Raw genomic sequence first — 17829 nt, 5'->3', positions numbered from 1 at the left:
TTGAATTGACACATTCCCTTGCCCATTTTGCACATCTCTGCTGGGGGACACATGTTTTGGGACACTACATTCACATGTACATGGGGTCAGATAGACTTATCAACATCGCCGTGGGACCCTGCTCCCCTCCCGTGGGGCCTCCGCACTCCCAATCCCCTCCATGCCCGCCATGTGGAGGATGGAGCTGGCCGTCTCCTCCCAAGGCATCAAGTGGAGGGATTCCACTGGAATGTAAAATAGGTCAAACCCTTGATTTTTTGTTATTGGGGGTCTGTGATATACAAGGGTGGTTACAGTATCAAAATACAAGAAACACAGACTACCTCCTTCTCCTGTGTTAAAGTGATCAGTAGCTGATACCTGCTGACTTTAATATGAGCAGGAAAAAGACTGAATGCAGGGTCCCAGACCGTTGATGTTTGTAGCAAAAATTACTTATTTATTTATTTATTTATCGAAACACCTCTTTTACGGAGAGTGTTTAATTGCTAAAAAATAAATATATAGCACATAGTACAATTCCTACTCACATACATCGATTGATTTAATTCAACAAGGATTAGTATACGAAAATGGCATATATTTTGGACCATAAGTTCAATTGTTAACCAAATAGAGTGTTTTACAAATGTTTGGTCAATTTTTTAACGTGTTTGGTCAGAGCTTCAAAGAACGTGAAAAATAAATGGTTCAGTTCCCTTCTGTATGAGTTCTTACAATCATAGACAGTGTGTATAAATGCAAACATTCCACTAATATATGCTTTTTAGAACAGAGAACTTTACACTGCCATATGTTTCAGCCTCTTTCATGTCTATCATAATCTCTGTGAGACCTTTAGTGTTTGTTTCCTCAATATCTTTTAGCCACAGGATGTTCAAGAAAATGTTATGTCAATGCACTGCATTTCGGCCTATCAATAGAATGGTAAACCCCGTCCCGGGAGAGCTCCCCTCATCGATTTCAAGCAGGCCTTTGTCAGGACAGAGCATCGTTGTTCTTTCACTGATCCTCAATCTTCTAACCCCAAAATTCATTCGGACATTCTAAAAAAGAAACATCAAAGGTTTTAGAACCTGTAGACATATGTGTTTATGGTCACTATCTACCAGACAGATAAAGGATCTTTTTTCACTGACCTTGTTCAGTATGCACGACAGGGACAGATTTCACAATGATAAGCCGTTGTCTCATACGTTTGTCACTCCCCATGGATATAATCATAAAATAGAGGAGTGATTACTTTGGGTGGTTTTTTTTGGACGACATATTTATGTATAATCTCATTTCACTTAATGTAGACATTACTGTCTATGAAGATAGAATGTGGCAGCACTCTCCCTCCTGTGTCTGGCAATGAGGCTGCGGACACTTGTCTTCAGGTTATCTCAACGCTTGCAGCAGTCCTTATCATTTATCATTTATTTTTATAAGCATCACAAGGAATGGTGCCCATGGCCGTCATCCTTGCCATGATGTCAGCCCATATGACCATCTTCCTCTGTGCAGAGTTCTTCCTTTGCCTGCTCCCAAAGATCCTCGGCATGCTCCACTACTGCATCTGCCAGTGCAGTGAGTTCTGCCTCTGTGAACTTGGGCTTCTACAGCCGGAGTTCTGGGAGACATGCCTTTTTTTCCTTAGACATGATGGTACCTCAAGTATGGGGACTGGATAGCAGGAAATGGGTGATCCGGAGTGGATTGAGCTATTAAAGAAGGCCACTGCTGTTCTTCCCGTTCTGGCAGTGACGTTATTTCCACTGCTGCTAAAAGCAGTGGCTGTAATACCGGCCAGTGTGTCTGCAGGAATGTTAATACCGGCCATTGTGTCTGTGGTAACGGTAATACTGGTGTTATTTTGGCAGTATTACTGCCCGATGGCCGTTACCAGTGGTAATACTGCCAGAAGGTATTACCGTTTCTGCCGGGGGCATGTGTATGCGCCTGCTAGGTCATAATACAGCAGTATTTCCACTGGTTATCCGGCAGTAACCGTGATTCTGCTATGGAATAATCACTACTGTATTAACAGAAAACTCATAATGGCTCCCAAAGTCTGTTCATCAAGGTTAAAAGAAATTTGTATTGGATCTCTGAGCTGTTCTGCCAGGCATTAGACCGGGACATTTACAGAGAGACATTTGGGTGGGGTTCAGAAGTCAGCTACCATTTTGACTACTAAGGAAGGAATCATTTAGAGACCTGTTCTGGTCAAACGTGTGTTTGCTGTATTAGTGGTAGGGTTAGTGCTTAGGTTAGATTAGGTTTTTGGGTCATAGGGCTGTTTTAGGTTTGTAAGATTTACTGACTAGCACAATTCTTATTCTTCTTTCTTTTTACTTAGGGTCAAGATATACTTTAGAGAGAGCTAGGTTTAGATTAGACCTTCTTCTTAAGTTCAATACAACACAAGAGTGTATCCATGACCTCTTGTCTGCCTCTTGAATCTGACTTACCACGCAACCAATTATTCCTTGAGTACACATTTCTCATTTCCTTCTCCACAACATATCACTGTTTCGTCTGGGTTTCAAATTAGTTTAATATTTAGTTTCTTCTGAAGGAGCCAACTGAGCAGTGCTTGGCTGCTTTATTGGTGACATACACCTTCCCTGAGGCTCATCTACCTTAGAGTGGGAAGTCTGCTGGGAACCAACCCATGATTTCTACCTGTGCTCCTCCATATGCCCCTGCTTTAATGTCGGCCTGCTGTGAGGTCTCGTCTTTGAAAATGCTGAACATCTTCTTTGGCAGTAGAGTGTACTTCGTACCTGAGTCTATCATGATTGTCAGGGTTACGTTGTTTGTGTATACCATGCCTTTCTGCCCATCTACGTATTCTTCATCTCCTACTGCAAACATTCTCTCTTTTGGCCACTTGTGCATTTCTTCCAATAAATTAATATCCATATTCATCCTACAACATCTTGCAAGATGACTCTTATGTTCGCATTGGCTGCACATAATGTTTATTGTTGGACACATTGGATTACTAGCAATGTGTTGTTGCGGGGCAGGTGACTACCCCTCCCCCTGTTGATGGGCAGATGAGCATGTCACCTATAGCTCTTGCCCCTCCCTAGGTCCAATATTGTAAAGGTGAGAAACGTTACTCACTGAGGCAACCATATCGCACATATGTTAGGCAGGTGCAGCAAATGATGGCCATGATGGTGAGAATGACCAGACAGACGATAGAAACATACATATGCACTCACCATGAGGAAACACAGACACTAGGTCAAAAATGCATTTATACATGAAGGGTATTCCTTTTACAGGTCGTTCATACATGAAGAACACAACATAAGCAATGTTGAATGCAACACTAAACTATTAGCGAATATAGCTCACAAACATCAAAATGTAAGAGTAATGGGCATTCATTTTATCTAAAATGGAAGAAGCAGTCAACCTCTTTAACATACAAAACCCTCAAAGACGTTCAGAGAGCAAGATGCTGAATTACTTAATGAACAGATCTGTGTAGCGCTCAGACAGTGAAATGAAGGCCCCAGCCAAGGTTGCCAAGGAATTAGGGAGGAGTTTTCCGAGAACACAAGCTGCAGGCTGGCAGGGAAATATGGTATACAATTAAATTAAATAGCAGGAAATTCAGATCTTACCAGTGTCTTGCAAGGGAGTTTTTATAAACTAAACTTGGCATGAAGCAAGAAAGAAATGGGCAAGGACAGAATAGGCAATCAGAATGCAATGAGACAATGGCTTAGTGTGAGCTGACCTTCAGTGCCTGGCACCGCCTCGCTCTATCTTCAAGCAGATGAGAACCGGTTAAAACCTGTATTTTGCAATCTGTTCTGCGGATCAGCACATGGTGATGTCATAAATGTGGCTGTGTGGGTGTTCATTGTAGGAAGTGTTTGCCCAGTCAGAGTAAGTGCCTGACCAACCAGCATGTTTCACATGCAAAAATCGAATTAATGTATTCTATTTTAATAATGTGGTTTGTGTCTATAACAGTGGCCCTCATTACGACCCTGGCGGAAAGCAACTGACCTGACCGCCATAGCGTAAATAGCGTTTCCGCCATGGCACGACAGAGTAAAGTGCGGCTAATTCTGACCCATCGGGCACGAGCACTACGCCTTGGCGGAAGTGCAAAGTCCGCGATGGCAGAAAAGTCCCAAAAACGCCCCTCACCGCCGTCGTACGGCGACCTAGGTGCAATTCCGCCACCGGACATAGCGGTCACCGTAAAGAGCGGCAATCGGAAAATACGGTGACCGTAAATATACGGAAACGGAAGCAAAAACATGGTCCCGGAACGGGAAACAGCACGCCGTACACCTATAAAACCAGAACATTCACACAACCATTAAAAACACTACCCTGAGAGACATCCCAACCCGTCATCCACCCTAGTGAAACCAAAACAATGGGAAAAGTAGCGAAAAAAGCGTGCGACCGCAAGCGGCAGGTCCACTTCTCACGTGAGGAACTCACGGTGCTCACAGAGACCCTCCAGGAGAATGCTGCCGTCGTCTTCTCGACGCAAATGACCAGGACGGCACTCGCGAACAAGAAGGCCATATGGGCCCTGGTGGCACAGCGGGTAAGTGCGGTGGGGACCGCACCCCGCAACCCACAGCAATGCAGAAAGCGATGGGACGACTTGCGGATACGCATACGGAGCATACTATCCGCCAACCGTAACATTGCCACAGCTACCGGGGGAGGATCGGAATCACCCATCAAGCTGACCCCCTGGGAAGAAATCTGTGCCTCCACCATTGGAATGGAGACCATAGAGGGAGTCGGAGGGATGGAGAAAGGAGTGCAGACATCCGAAGAATCAGGTAGGTGGCCCAAATAAAACTATGCTAAAACCACAATGTTCAATCATGTGAAGTACCATGTGTCCACATAGTGCAACAGAAACACATGTCCAGGAGAACGTCCACTCACATTGGCCTGATAGCGGACATTAAAAGTCAAATTAAATAAATAAATAATTAAAATTCCTAAAAACACCCTCTACACGTGCAGCAGGCACCCCCTAACTGCAGGCTGCAATACAACTGCACCCTCAATCCACACAAAAATGAAACCACCTCCAAGGCCCTGACCCAAATCACCCTCAGGTACCACCCCAATGCATGTGATACATTGCCATTCCAATTTCCACAGACCCATTAATAACGCTCGCCCTCCTTTACTCCACCACAGGGTCCGATTCAAACGACGAGCTCCAGGACACCCCTACCAGCACACCTGCAAAGAGGGCCAAGACCAACGGGCAAAGACCCTCCACCTCAGCTGCACGCATCAAGACACGGCAGCAGCACAAATCAAGTGGCAGCACACAGGAGGGGACTTCAACAGGCACCCCAGCAGCCAGCATGGCCACAACACCACCACCACCACAGGCCCCCCCAATGGATGCCACAGAAGGCACTGCTTCTGGTGGCAGCAGCACCATAGGTGACACTGCATTAATGGCAGCATGCTCCGACACAGAAAACGGTGATGTCGATGTACGATCCATCCATGACCTGTCTCAATCCCCCTGTTTGTTTCATCCCGTACAACATGAGGATACCACGCAGGGGCACTCACAAGACGACGACTGGCCATCCCCCACAAGCCCTGTGTCAAGGCAACATGAGGTGATCAGCCCCTCTGTGACACCACCGCAAATGGCCATGGCCCAGCAGAGGCAACAGTCCCTCGACCAGGTGATCGTGCAACAGCAGCAACTGGCCACGCTCCTCAAGGACCATGCTGATGAATGTGGGGGTACCAAGGCAGCCATAGAAACATGTACAGAGACACTAAGGGCAGAAATGGAGAGAAGCACCGAGAGCCTGAGAGAACAAATGGAGAGAAGCACCGAGAGCCTGAGAGAACAAATGGAGAGAAGCACCGAGAGCCTGAGAGTACAAATGGAGAGAAGCACCGAGAGCCTGAGGGGGGAACTGCATGCGACGTCCAAAGACGTATGTGCTGAACTTGCCGCTGTGCGCCGTGTGCTCACTGAGCTCTCACAAACCCTTAGGGACATGCATGGACGTGAGCAGGCAGAGACATCATCCGTTGCAAGTTCCGTCCAGGGCAGCCCCCAACGTAGATCTGGGAGGAACCTGCGCTCCACAGGCAGGGGTGCCCCTGATACCCGGAGAGGGGGCTTGCAATAGCGTCTGCCCACTGACTATGAGCATCCTTGGACACTGGTGTTCGGGGGGGAGGTAGGAGGGTGGAGGGGGTGTGTTGGGCTTACTTGGGTGGCGGGTCGATGGGGTGTGTAACACAATTTCACATTTGCTATAAACATTTCACAATCATCCAATGAGATGTGTGGACATTGATCTTTGTGTACGAGGCCATCATAGGCGTACAGTTCATATTGTGCATGTTCCAGACACACACAGTGCCACAACTCCCGTGTCCATGTATCAACCACCAGGCGTGAGTGCTAGAAGCATGAATCTATGATAATCTGACGAATTTCACGGCCCTCCTGTGCCTCGCGGACTCCTTGAGGTTCTGCCACATCCCCACCCACATCATGACCATATTCTGGTGCTTGCAGTTCTGCGTCAGGGGGCATGGGCACATTTCTACGTATGCACATGTTGTGTAGCATGACACATGCCATGACCATCTTAGCAACCTTCTCATGGCGGTACAGGAGTGCCCCGCCAGACCTGCTGAGGCAGCGGAAACGACCCTTCAGTAGGCCGAATGCCTGTTCTATGACTACACGGGTACGTGAGTGGGCATGGTTGTAGTCCTCCTCATGCTGGTCCTGTGGGTTCCGGAGTGGTGTAAGGAGCCATCTCTTCAGTGGATACCCGGCATCACCTGTATGTGGACAATAAAGGATGTTTGAGGAATGACATAGCTACGTAAGCACCCCCCCCCCCTTCCTGGCAGGTCATTGCCGCATCACATACCCCACATTATCATGCATGAAATGAGACTCACCGAGTAGCCAGGATCTGTTCCCTGCATGTCGCTCCATGTAGCGTGGTATTGTAGAGTTCCGTAAGACCATGGAATCATGGGTTGATCCAGGAAATCGGGCACAACAATGTGTAATGATCCTGTTTGAGTCACACACCATTTGTACATTAAGAGAATGATATTGTTTTCGGTTGCGGTACTGGGCCTCCATGGCATGTGGGACAACCAATTCCACATGGGTGCAGTCGATGGCACCAATGCAACCCGGTATGCCGGCAAGTGCATGGAATCCCACTTTTGTGTTCGTAATTTCCTGCTCCGAGCGTGGTAGAGAGATGTAGTCGTCTGCGTGCTTCAGGAGGGCATCGAGCACTTGCAATAGTGTCCGTGACAACAGTGGCTGTGAAATGCCATGCAACTGTCCGACTGTGTGCTGGTAGGTGCCTGTGGCCAGGAAGTGGAGTACAGACACCACCTTCAGTAGGGGTGGGATGGCGGTTGGGCTATCTATCATGCTGACAAGGTCAGCGTGTGTCATGTCCACAATGGCGGTTATGGTGTCCCGGTCCAAACGGTAGAGGGTGTGGATCTGCTCATCAGTGAGGTTGAACGGATGTGCTCGGAGGCGTGGGATTGCGGGCTGCCTGCGTGGTGGTAGTGGCTGTGCTGGTGGGCCTTGCTGGCCCTGCCTTGCCCTCCTCCTCCTCCTGCGTCTCCTCTGTGCGGCCGGTTGTTGTAGTAGTTGGTGTTCGTCTTCTTCTTGTAGTTGGAGTACTTGCAGTGCTATCAGGTCCCCCAGGGCCAACACCGCAAGTCCGGCCGGTAGCATTTTGGAGTGGGTGTGGTTGTGGGAGGGGGTTGGGTGTGCAATTTATGTGTTTCCAAGCTGTATAGCCTCCACCTGTGGTGATTCATTCCACCTGTGCAAGCTGCAATCCCCTTTGGGCGAGCACGTCCCGCACACAACGCTGCAAATCGACGCATGGCATCTTGCTATTACAATCATGTATTTCATCCCGATGGCAGTGAGATCTTGCTTCATATGTTAAATCTGCTATGCTCCCATTGTTTCACATACTATCTTTGCAGTCGGGAACATACTTGTGAAGGGTCCGTGGAATGTAGTACTCGATTAACGGTAGACCCTCATGCAGCGCTGTACCGCGGTTCACCGACGGGCGGGGCGTCCCATTTGTGAGTGTAGCCTGTTGCCATTTTCACACACTGCCGCACTAAATGGATGGATTTGTGATTCCAAGCGGTCACAGATGCCTTTTCGACGTGATGTTGCAAATGAGGAATTCGAAGGACAGCGCTTTCGGTTTCCAGCTAGCGGCGAGGAGACGCCCACAGGTCTGACTGCAGATAGAAAGTTCTATTGTTTAATGTCCTTGGGACAGGGGCCATGCCGAGAATGCAATGATTGATATGAATAGTATGGGATGCGCAATAGCGTAGTGGAGGATAAGGCAGGACGTTCCCAAATACATGTTACTTCACTACACTAGAATTCCGGCCTGGAGCACAGTGGATTTTGCAGACTGCATTTAGCACAGAATCAATGGAAATTTCTAATGTTATGTGAGTAAATAATCAGGCGTTTTTATACCGGGATGAGGGAATGATGTATGGATGCATGGACAGATGATTTTATAGTGAGTCTGCCATGTACATGGCTTTTTGGAATCTATCAACTTCCTCTGCGCTATGTGATGCAGGGCTGCCATAGTGGGACCATCGTCTATCTGTCCTTGTTGAACCCTCCCTGTCTCGACGCGCCTTCAAACACTTGTGTCTATGCACGTTACTAATCCCATCTAATGGATTCTGTTTTAACAGACGCATGCACACAAACACTCGTTTGTAATAGTGTTTTCACCTCGATTTATATGGTTATGATTCGCAAGTGATTATTGGGTGCGAATAATCCTTTTGAGTGGGCTAGCATGCATATGGCTGTGGATTTAGTGTGATCTTTGAAGTGAGTAATTCAAATGGAGTTCAGATGCCCATACTATTCTTTTTCGTTTCATTTGGGTGACAGGTATCTCCTCCCCTTTTGCCGCTGCCATCTGTATGCCACTCCTGCAGATGGCTTTTACTCCCGACACCTGCTGCTTCGTGTTAATCAGTGGAGCACCATTACGATCTTATGAGACGATCGCCAATGGCCCACATGCCCTTACGCAGTACTAGTGGCTAGGAGCAACATTTCGAGCTTTCAGCTGGACTAGTGGCTACCTAATGGGACGGCCCTGCGGTTCTAGGCGCTTCCATGTTGCCTTTTTGAACGTGGATGTAGCCCCTGTGTACCATGGAGGAACAGGGCGTCACACAAGAAGAAGCTGGTCATTTATTGCGGATGCAGCCCACAATTATGAGATATGATTTGGAGTTCATGACCTAATAGCTGTATGGCCCAGGTGATTTGGTTGTGCATTAAATTTTGATTATGATATTGACCTTGTAGCGTTATTCTTTGCAAGTTATGTAGCATATTCCTATTTGTGGAGCGATGTATTGTGAGGAGATCTGCTTTGGGTTCGGCCTTCTGAGCATAGTTGCGTGGTACTGTACTGGGCGCGTTTGCCTACGAAGGCCAGTAAGGTCAGGGATAGGGGCTGCCATTATGACTGTTTTAATGATGTCATGCTCATGGGAGGGGGATTGGCTTTTGTGTAACAGATGCCGGTCAGCCAGGTGGATTGGTGGAATGATGTGATTTTCAGAATATGGCTGGTCACAGGTGCCTGTGTTTGCGTGCGTTTCTTTGAGGGAGACTGAGGTCATGTCCATTGGAATGGCTTCTGTATTCGTGCCATCTGTGCCCTGCTGCTCCCATTGGCCCCTCTTGAGATGTGCCTGGCTGCTCAGTCACTCTGCCAACTTGTGTGGTACATGCTTATGCTGCTGGTTGGTTTGTTTACTGGCAGGAGTACAGGGCTGGTGCAGTCTCACTCAGGATACTGCTTTGTATGTTGCCTTGCACTGGTGTCAAGCGATGGGGGGCCTGTTTTTGTTTGTCTCAGTTTTCAGTTCATGTTGCTGTACTTGGAGCTTCACATGCCTGTGCTGCATCAGTACGGCAATGGTGCCATGGCTGATATGGATGGCCACTCACAAGGCACTTGGAGCCCCTACATTCATTTGTTCGTTGGCATGCATGGGTGACTTGTACATTTCACTGGTTGCATTGTTTTACTTCATTGCACCTACGTGGAGTTGTGCAATGTGGCCAGGGAGTGGTGTACAGGCACTCAGTAAGGCCTTTTACGGTTGGTTTGCGATGCCGTACTTCTCACCATGGCGGAATGGTACTTTCCGCCATGCTTGATGGCGTTAGGTACATGTCCGCTAGGGTCAGAATTCCTGTACCGTTGCGCCATGGTGGTAATTACGGTTTCGCAGTGCGCGCGTGCGCGTACTTGGTGCAGTTAGCGTTGGCGTTCACTACGGTGTCGCTAATGGCATCGTACTTTACGGTGACGGGTCATAATCGCAACGGGCGGTATTCGATGGCGGTATTGCATTTCCGCCATCGTTTTTCGATTTCCGCCAGGGTCGTAATGAGGGCCAGTGGCTGACCCTCTGCTGGATTGTGCAGTAACTCTACTACCTCTACCTTTTGAGAGGAGGAGCTTCGTGATAAAACCATCACCTCCACGCGGAGCGTAGCGGAGTGTTTGGGAGTGTTCTATGTGGCTGACCCTCTGCTGGATTGTGCAGTAACTCTACTACCTCTACCTTTTGAGAGGAGGAGCTTCGTGATAAAACCATCACCTCCACGCGGAGCGTAGCGGAGTGTTTGGGAGTGTTCTATGTGGCTGACCCTCTGCTGGATTGTGCAGTAACTCTACTACCTCTACCTTTTGAGAGGAGGAGCTTCGTGATAAAACCATCACCTCCACGCGGAGCGTAGCAGAGTGTTTGGGAGTGTTCTATGTGGCTGACCCTCTGCTGGATTGTGCAGTAACTCTACTACCTCTACCTTTTGAGAGGAGGAGCTTCGTGATAAAACCATCACCTCCACGCGGAGCGTAGCGGAGTGTTTGGGAGTGTTCTATGTGGCTGACCCTCTGCTGGATTGTGCAGTAACTCTACTACCTCTACCTTTTGAGAGGAGGAGCTTCGTGATAAAACCATCACCTCCACGCGGAGCGTAGCGGAGTGTTTGGGAGTGTTCTATGTGGCTGACCCTCTGCTGGATTGTGCAGTAACTCTACTACCTCTACCTTTTGAGAGGAGGAGCTTCGTGATAAAACCATCACCTCCACACGGAGCGTAGCGGAGTGTTTGGGAGTGTTCTATGTGGCTGACCCTCTGCTGGATTGTGCAGTAACTCTACTACCTCTACCTTTTGAGAGGAGGAGCTTCGTGATAAAACCATCACCTCCACGCGGAGCGTAGCGGAGTGTTTGGGAGTGTTCTATGTGGCTGACCCTCTGCTGGATTGTGCAGTAACTCTACTACCTCTACCTTTTGAGAGGAGGAGCTTCGTGATAAAACCATCACCTCCACGCGGAGCGTAGCGGAGTGTTTGGGAGTGTTCGGGAGAGTTCGGTGAGAGTCCGGTGTATTCCGTACTCTTGAACTTTTGCAGTAATGGACCCGAAACACACACCCGGCATTAACCTCCGGACCCCCGTTTCCAGAGCACGGTTACGGAGGCTTCATTCCGCCCCCGCTCAATCAGACTGCCATACACTCAGTCACGAAATATTATCTGCAGCAACGGATCAGCGCGACGATGCGATAGATTCCGGAGACTCCATCGATCAAACGGTACGTGAATATGCTGAAGGAGGGGATGGGGCAGATCCTATTTTAGAGGTCTTGATTAACACTAACATTCAAAATGTGCACGAATGTGTTAGCGATCTGACTTCACCACGGAAAGTTGGCTCCTCGAAGGGGTATGATGACATTCAGCTTGGATCTTGCAGAGGATGTCATTTGTCCGTCTTGCACTCCCCTAAAGCGATTAATAAGGCACCCCTAATTTCCCCCCCCTTTCTCACTGTACCCTCGTCCGTGTCCCCTGTAAGGGCTGTTGCTTGCGAGCCGGCTGGTCCTACGCTTGCTCCGCCTACTGCTACGGCTCTAGTGCTATCGCTATTGTCGGCTAGCTGTCGTGCGCAGTCCTGGGGAGGACTCGGTGATCCCGGCAAGTGCCGATGTGCGTGTGCATCAGAAGAGCCACGAACCAGCATGATGATGTCGTCTGTCAGGAAAGTTGAGGGCGCGGGTGCGGATAGCCTAACGCAACACCCTGGTGAGGCTATGAACTCCCTGAACGATAAGCTAGATGACACCCACTATGAGCATTTATGGAATGTAAATACTGCAATCACTGCGCAAACGACTTTGTGCACACATCTCGCCCCATCTGTCATCCTTGATCGGGCGATTGCCAGTAATGACATTAATGACCTATACAAGCTGCTGTCTAAGCCACTCACAGCTCCCCCTCCTTCACTCAGAGTGCTAGCCTGGAGAGTCATCCAGAAAAGCAACGAAGAAAAGAAAATAATTAATCTAGAGATAAGCAAAAAGGCTAACCAATCTCTGCGAGATAATAGCCCAAGCCAAGTGAACCCGAATCAAGCTAGTGGTGTCTCTGATCCTTGCTCTGAAAATGATGGCTTAACGAGCTTATCGAGGATCTTTCGAACTGAAAACCCCACATACAATAGCTGGAATCCTGAGCGCGATCTTCTTATAGTGGAACCAGATCATCTGTCCAAGGAGTCTGTGCTTATAGAGCATAACCCCCAAGGCGAAAAACGGCAAGAAAGGCGAAATTCGCTATTCCTGGCTGACAAGCTACTCAAAGACCTTAAAACTCTAAATGCAAAAATGACTGCTTCACCATCCATGAGGATTGAAAAACAAATAAATGGTCGCACCGAAAAAACAAAAAACTCCGTATGTCAGAAAGACAGTGGCATTGTAAGTTGTGATAACCTAGAAGAGATAAGAGCAGTCCCTCGAAGCTTGCAACAAAATATTTATCGCCCCAATAAAAGGCGAAGAGTAACGTCAAGCGTAGCACCTATTCCGTGCTCACAGAAGCGATCAAAAGCAGGTGATTACACACAAAGGAAACAATGCTCCACACAAAGTAGAGTCACAGCACAAAACACAAGGAAACCTGAAACCGATCTTAACACCATCTGACTCAAGTGACTCAAGTGATGATTCCTTTTCCGACTCAGAGTATAAAAGCCCAATAAAAGGCCCTTATAAACGGAGATTCCCAACTCATAACAAAAATAGACTAAAGAGCCCAAATGTAAGAAGTGACCTACAAACTGAATGTTTTGATTTAGTCGAACAAGTGATAAATCAGCTGAGACCTAACATCATCTCTGCACTAACAATTACAGTTGCTCCACTAATAAAACTCTACGAGCATCTGAGTGAAAGTCTGAAAGATCAAATCTCGCTCCTGGGATCAGTAAACGCAAAATTAATAAATATGGATTTGGAGCAGAAACTAATGAAAAATCAAATAGTAAATAACACCAGTAACAACGAGGCCTTTGTTGAGCAAATAAAAGAGCAACTAAAAAATAGTGCTGATGATAAACGCCTCTTAGCGGAACTAGCAAGAGAGGCAATACTGATTCTAAAAAATCAACAAATGACAAATGAAGAAAATTGTGAGCTACGAGTCGTGGATGGAGTCACTCCTTGTAACGTAAAAACAAGAAAGACCATTCAGCGCTCTCAAAACCATAAAACACAAATGAATCCAAGAGCGGAAATAACTCACGAAACTGATTCAATTCTAGCAGCAACAGTAAATACTGAGCCATCACGTGTCGAAGCTGCAAACAGCTTGGATAATATTCTTGTAAACTCTATAGTGACGATATCAGAACTGAACGTTATTGATCTTGAAGCGATCGAGGAGCCGATGGACACGATTGTGTCTGGTGCAGTCGCAAGTCTCGAGCTTCAAATGGGAACGACAGCACCCGATGATAACAGCCATCAGCAACAAATACAAAAACACACTGAGAAAAATGAAACATTTGCCATTTTCGACAAAACTAGAAGAGAAAGTTCGCTCAAAGAAGGCGCAATCAAAACAACTACTGTAAAACAGATCAAGAAATCAAAAAAACATGCCAAATAAAAGGAAAGCAAACAACAAAAACGTGAATAATTTTCTAAGAAATATTAAATCCTTGAATGTGACAATCCAAACTGATTCAAATAAATTACCATCAATGGATAAGATCCCTGAGCAGAGAATTCCGCTAACTCAATTAAGAGGAGCGGAGAAGAATGAAGAAAGACTAGTCTTGGCAATCGAATGTGACGATGAGGAGGACAAACGAATGATAGAAGAACTTGCCAATTTATCAACTTATGAATCAACTGATGATGACCTGATACTTAATCAAGAAAGCGCAAGTGATGAGAATCTGTTGACAGGGTCGCCTATTAGTAATGAAGATCAAAGCAATCTTCCTGAAAAAATAAAATCATCAAGAATATGTACAATCGAAGAGTCACCAGAAAAGAGGGAAAAATGTGCAATTCAATCTCAGACTTCCGATGACATAACATATATAACAAAAAGGCGTATGACCTTAGACGAAAGATGGGCCATAGGAAACTTACATTTCAATGAGAAATCGGCCGATGTCAAGAACAAACAACAAAATATAAAAACATTTACGCGAGAATCATGCCCTGAAAAAGAAGTGAATATCAAATCGATACTATTAACGAAGGAACGGGATCAAACCCGTCATGAAGAGGCACAAGACTCCTGGAGACATGACAAAAGAGTATCGTTCAAGAAACAAGAACTGCTGACGAAAAAAAAGCAGAATATAATGTCTAATTTTTGCATACTCTTGGAGAGAAAGCTCTCATCGAATGATGGCCTGATTCTGAACAGATATAACGTGCTTCAACTCTTGAACCACCTTCCTCGACTTCGTGCTGTAACAACTAATGACATTAAAACTGTCGAATTTATTCACGAAGACACTACTGACCGTGTGCTATTGCACATTCATTCTCGTGCAATTAGAGATATAATTGTTGAACACTCATTGGACCTTGATGACCTGGGCTTTGCGATATCAGAGCCGTGGAGGGAGCAATCTTATTCCGATGATAAAATCATTAAACCAGAAACCAATAAAAAATCTGTAGAACTGAAGGACCAAAGATTTACCAAATCTTCTCAAACCTTGGAAAAATACTTAAATGCAAGGAAATTTGAAGAAAAATCAGATGTGTCCAGAGAGGACGGGGTCCCTAGTCAATTCAAAAAACAAATTAAAATCACATTTGATTGTCATGAGAATGAAAATTACTCACAAAGTTCGAGTGTCAACAATCCTGAGCATAAGGTAGATGAAACCTGCTGGAATTGGGTAGCCAAGTCCTTAAATTCCAAAGAGTACCAATAACGCCAGCAAGAAATTATATCTTCGTCTTTACAGGTTGGCGTATGGAATACAAGAGGTTTCACGCACCTGTTTAACAATAGTTTAGGGTGCCTCAAACCTCTACATATCATCTGCCTGCAAGAAACATGGCTTCTGAATGAACCAGTTGTGGGAGGTTACGAAATCGCCTGGAATCCAGCAATTAGACAGCCAAAAGGAAGACCAATGGCAGGGCTCTTAACACTTGTAAAACAGAACCTAGGTCTCCGAATATTGACGAGCCTAAATGTGACCCCTTATATTCAACATGTGAACGTTACCACAAATTGGAATCTTACGACTAAGGAATCATTGCATATAATAAACCTATATTGGCAACATGAAGCCTCTGATGAATGGGAGTATCTTGATGCAATAGGGGACCTGTTAGACTCTATTTTGTCAAAGGAAGACAATGCTAGAATCATACTGTGCGGTGATCTCAACATGGAACTTCTCAAAATACCGAAATCACTAAGTCAAACAGCTATGCCATGGATGCGACCTAAACAAAAAAAAGCCAGTTTAATCCAAGCATGGGAAGAAGAGATGGAAGTAAGAAGCATGATAATGCTAAATGGCTGCACGAAAGATGATATACCTCCTAAGGCGACATGGAGAAATGCCAATTCGGAATCAATCCTCGATTACTTCTATGTCTCAGAAAATTTAATCGCTGATACCGAATCACTAAAGGTGATTAATATGCAAAACAGTGATCATGACCTATTAAGAATTACACTCCGATGCACTAAAAAGAATGCACAAGAAATATGGCGTCAAGACGTCACCAGTACTCCAGGCAGAAATCGACTAAAAATAAAAGAACATCAGATTACCTCTATGACAAGAACATTAACAAGGGATCCCACAACAGACCTGGATCAAATTGAATATCTAACCTTACTTCAGGCCTTTAGTGAAACCGCTGGTAACGGTAGATTAAATAATTTTAAGAGGCTACATGTTTATGATCAAGAAGTAGTGGCAAAGAAACGTGAATTGAGGCAAAAAATTAGAAGGCTGCAAAAATACCGTGATGTGAAATATCTCCACGATAAAAAAGAGTTGCATAAAATTTATAAAAATTGGCTACGAACACATAAGAATACGATGCTACAGAATGATGCCGAAGAAATGCTCTGAATACTGGGTAGCAAAAATGGACGGATGTTCTGGGATGTGATAAACAACTTGGCCACACCCCAACAAGCTATTCAGATTAATATGGTGAATGAAGCGACATGGTTTGAACACTTTACTAACCTATTCACCAAGAATACGGATAGCCGCTACGTAGATCCAAAGCAATCGGAAGCATGGGAGATTACAATTGAGAAAGAAGATATTCTCGATAACATTAAACGGCTAAGTTCATCTAGGGCCCCTGGCCCTGATGGCCTCACAAACTATTCTCTGAAACTACATCCTGATGCATGGGCTGAGTTCTGTTTTGTTTTATTTAAAAACATCATCGAAGAAAAAAGAATTCCTACATCGTGGAAAAGAGCTATTATTGTTCCCATTTTCAAGAAGGGATCGCGAACAGATCCGAAAAATTACAGACCGATAGCCCTCATGGACGTTGTTGGAAAGATCTTTGCAACCCAACTACTAGTAAAATTGACTCAGTGGATAAAGGCTGTAGGTCTAGCCGACCCTCGCCAAACTGGCTTCTCTAAAGGAGTTGGCTGTGGGTTGAATATTATGATCATCAATTTGATGAAAATGGAGGCGATCAGAACAAAATCAAAAGTTTATATGGCCTTTGTGGACCTAGCACATGCCTTTGACGGAATTGATCGAGAGTTATTATGGTCCAAACTTAGCAAATGGGGTTGCCCCTGGAGTCTGCTCGCGGCAATTAAACAACTATATACTGACACTACCATTACAGTTAGGCTCGACGCACAAGGATCACTAACTGATCAAATTAAAACATCGCGAGGTGTAAAGCAGGGCTGCCCTCTTGGTGCAACCTTGTTTAATGCCTTTATCTCGGATATTGGAAATGCGTTCGAAACAACCAGATCCTTTGCACCAAAATTGAATAGAATAAAAATTGATTACATTTTATATGCTGATGACATTGTGCTCATGGACCTTACTCCGATTGGGCTACAGAGGAAACTACGAGCTCTTAAAGAGTATACTGACGCAAATGGTCTTGAGATAAATCCATCTAAATCCGAGGTACTTATATTGCAAAATCTAGTTGGAGCAACTAACAAAAGAAAATTCAACTGGAAATTGGAGAATCAACCGATAACACTTGTAAAGGAAATCCAATATCTCGGTGTAACCATAAATTCCAGTATACAAGATGCAAACATGATTAAGAAAATTCGGCGGAAATGTAATTCATTAACAGCACAAGGAGTCGTACTTAACAAAAAGTACGGGAAATTCACCTTGAAACCGGTCATCGCATTTTATAACTTGAAGGTCATTC

The sequence above is a fragment of the Ambystoma mexicanum genome, chromosome 3q (genome assembly GCF_040938575.1).
Source record: "Ambystoma mexicanum isolate Mex_15411 chromosome 3q, UKY_AmexF1_1, whole genome shotgun sequence".
Lineage (NCBI taxonomy): Eukaryota > Metazoa > Chordata > Amphibia > Caudata > Ambystomatidae > Ambystoma > Ambystoma mexicanum.
This window is presented reverse-complemented; position numbering follows the sequence as displayed.